We start from the raw sequence: 3,299 nt of genomic DNA on the forward strand, positions 1-3,299 counted from the left end.
CTCAGGTCCTCCTGACTTCAGGGCCAGTGCTCTATCCACTGCGCCACCTAGCTGCCCTGGATCAGTGGTTTTCAAAGTGTGGTCCTAGGACCCCCAGGGGTCCCCGAGGCCCTTTCAGGGGCCCAAAATGTAAATATCAATAGATATAATCCACAAAAACAAAAACTCTTTGCAGGGGTAGGGGGCCCTCAATAATTTTAAAGAGTATAAAGGGGTCTTGAGAGACAAAACCTTGAGTCATGCTGGACTTGAGCAAGGGTTCTTAACCTGGAATTGGTGAACTTGATTTTCTTATATTTAATGACTATTTCAATCTAATTGATCTTCTTTGTAATCCTGGGGATTTTATCTTATGCATTTAAAAACATGCTTCTGAAAAGGAGCTTACCATATCCTTCACTAGACACTGCCCGAGGGGTTCAGGACACAAACTAGGTGAAGAAGCCCTGATCTAGATGGTCCAACCCTGTCATTTTATAGATGAGGAAACTAAGTCTCATAGAAAATAAAAAGTGACTCACTTAAGACCACTCTGCTGGAAGGTGACAAAGCAGATTCACACCCAGGTCCTCTGACGCCCAAAGTGATGTTCTTTCCACTACACCAGGTTCTTTAGGGACCGTGTGATGTAAGGAGTAAAAGTATTATTATTATACTTTTTATGGGTAAGGAAAATGAGGCTGGGGGGGGTGTTCCCCAGCTGGTAGTTAGTGGGGCAGCCAAGATTCAAACCCTTTCTGTTTCCTGGCAGGTGCTTCTTCACATGCAGACAAATGCAGAAATGTATGCACGAGGTGAGGGGGTGGTGGGTAAACAGGACATATCCATACTTATCTTCACCAGCCCATCTCACTCAAAAGCACAAGTTCTCACCCACCCTTGTGTTCTCTCTCCCTTTGTCAATGGATTTGCACTTCTTCCTTCTCAAAGAGACCACTTCTCCAGCTCTGTTGCCACAGTGGATCACAGGAATTGTGCCAGCTTTGGCTATGGGATGTACCCCAGCATCAGTTCCTGGTCCTTTCTGTCTTGGTGCCCATCCTTCCGAACTCCTCTCACCCTTGCTGAGCCTCTGCCTGGTAGAGGTATCCCTCTTAGCAGCTGTGCCACCCCCACCCCCTATGTTTATTCATTCTGCCTTGGGGCTTTGTCATTAACACATAGGTGGAGCCTGGAGTGACCATGAAGAGCCACATTTGGGCTCATGTGGCTGGGTAGAGCTACTCTTCACTGATCTACATGTATTCATTCATTTATTCATTCATTCATTCATGGGCAGCTAGGTGGCGAAGTGGATAGAGCAACAACTCTGTATTCAGGAGAACCTAAGTTCAAATCTGGCCTCAGACACATGATCCTCACTAGCCGCATGATCCTGGGCAAGTCACTTAACCCTCGATTGCCTCACAAAAAAAAAAAAGTAGCTCCATTTATTCATTCATTCCAAATAATCTGGCTATATGGATGACCACAAGTTCATGGCCCTGCTCTGAGCTCCCCTTTGTAGGATGCTGAGGGAGAGATGTATTGAGATGGAGTTCCTAGCCTGGTTAGGCATTGCACACTTTCCAAACTCCCATACATGCAAAGATAACATACAGCATAAAACTGTTGAGAATGGGCCATGGAATGGAATCTGGAATCTGGAAATCTGGCTTGGAGTCTTTCTCTCTGCCACTTGCTAGCTTTGTGACCTTGGGCAAATAACTTCCCTTGTTGGGACCTCACTTTTCTCATCTGTAAAATGGGGAGATAAATGTCTTGCATTTCCCACCTCATGGGGTAGTGAGGATCAAGTGTGATGAAGTAGACAAAGAGGAAGCTTTTGGTACACCATAAAGTGTTAGAGAGATGTGTGGTCCATGCCAGATGAGGTGTTACAGGCCCTAAGGAGGAGAGTTCTGGGCTAACACGGCTGGGGAATGCTTCCTAGAGCAGACGGCTGGGCATTGAAGGATTTGATAGGATTTGGAGACAAGTGCAGTGGTGTCAAACTCAAATAGAAAGAAGAGCCATTCATTGGTACAAAAGGATCTTTGTGGGCCAGTTTTAAAATGTAATGTTATCTATGATTTATTATAATTTTATTTATTTTCTTAAATATTTCCAAATTACGTATTAATTGGAACAAAAGAATCTCAGTTTTAAAATGTAATGTTATCTATATTTTATTATTTTTATTTATTTTGTTAAATATTTCCCAGTTACATTTTAATCTGGTTCCACGTTTGGGGTAGCACTTTTTTGATATCCCTGGTTTAGTGGAAAGAGAGTGGTGGTCTTAGAGTTAGGACTCCTGGTTTCAAATTTCAGCTCTGATGCTATCTAGATTTGAGATTCTGGGCAGATCGATTAACCTCTCTAAGCCCCAGTATTGTCCTCTATAAATGGAGCTAGCAATCCTCATACTACTTACCTTAACAAGGTTGTTGGGAGCAATATGCTTAGTAAATTTTTAAATACTGTGGAAATGGAATGATTATTATTGTGGGGGGAGGGGAGGCTAGAAGTGGGCATATACCCGACAGTGGGTACACTGCTGTGTACCTCTACTCTGTGACTTTGAGATCTCTATTCTGGCCCAATACTTACCCCACACTGACCCTGAACATCTAGACTCCTAGATCCCTGCGTGGAGACTTGGGGTCTGGGGTCCTTTTATTAAGGGTATTTGTTCTGTGAAGTTTGGATTCAGTCCAAGGGCTGCACTTCAGGGCCTAGAGGGTCACATGTGGCCTCAAGGCTGCAGGTTCCCCACCCCTGAAACGGTCTTAAATCCTTGGATGAGGAGGCAGAACTTTATCCCACAGGCCATAGGGAATCATTGAAAGTGTTTGAGCAGGGGAGGAATCAGAGCTCTGCTTTAGGAAGAGCAGACTGGTGCTGGACATAAGATGAATTAGGGAGTGGAGAAGGAGGACCAGCTACTGGGATTAACTTCAAGTTGAAAACTATGGCACCTGCACAGGTAGAAGACAAAGGTCCCTGGGGAGAAGGTGAGATGAGACCTCACTTTACCGGGATATAGAGGACTCCTCCTCTGTCTAAACAATTTAATCTCTGCCTTCAAGAAGCTTACGTTCTACTAGGGGACACAATATTTACACATGTAAATGCAGTATTAAGAGCATCTCCATTTTCTTTTTTATTATTAATTAATTTTTAGTTTTCAACATTCACTTCCACAAGATTTTGAGTTCCAAATTTTCTCCCCATCTCTCCCCTCCCCCCACCCCATGATGGCATGCATTCCGATTACCCCTTCCCCCAATCTATATAACCCCCCCTTCTTATCCCCT

At 44.0% G+C, this 3,299-nt stretch overlaps 1 protein-coding gene across 6 annotated transcripts in view; it reads left to right on the top strand.

Annotated features, from left to right (window-relative positions):
* NBEAL2 (neurobeachin like 2) overlaps positions 1-3,299 on the top strand; it is a 158,319-nt gene that overhangs the window by 65,047 nt on the left and 89,973 nt on the right. The window lies entirely within an intron of this gene.

Source organism: Vombatus ursinus, unplaced genomic scaffold (assembly GCF_900497805.2).
Source record: "Vombatus ursinus unplaced genomic scaffold, bare-nosed wombat genome assembly UNPS02014867.1, whole genome shotgun sequence".
In the NCBI taxonomy this organism is placed as follows: Eukaryota; Metazoa; Chordata; class Mammalia; order Diprotodontia; family Vombatidae; genus Vombatus; species Vombatus ursinus.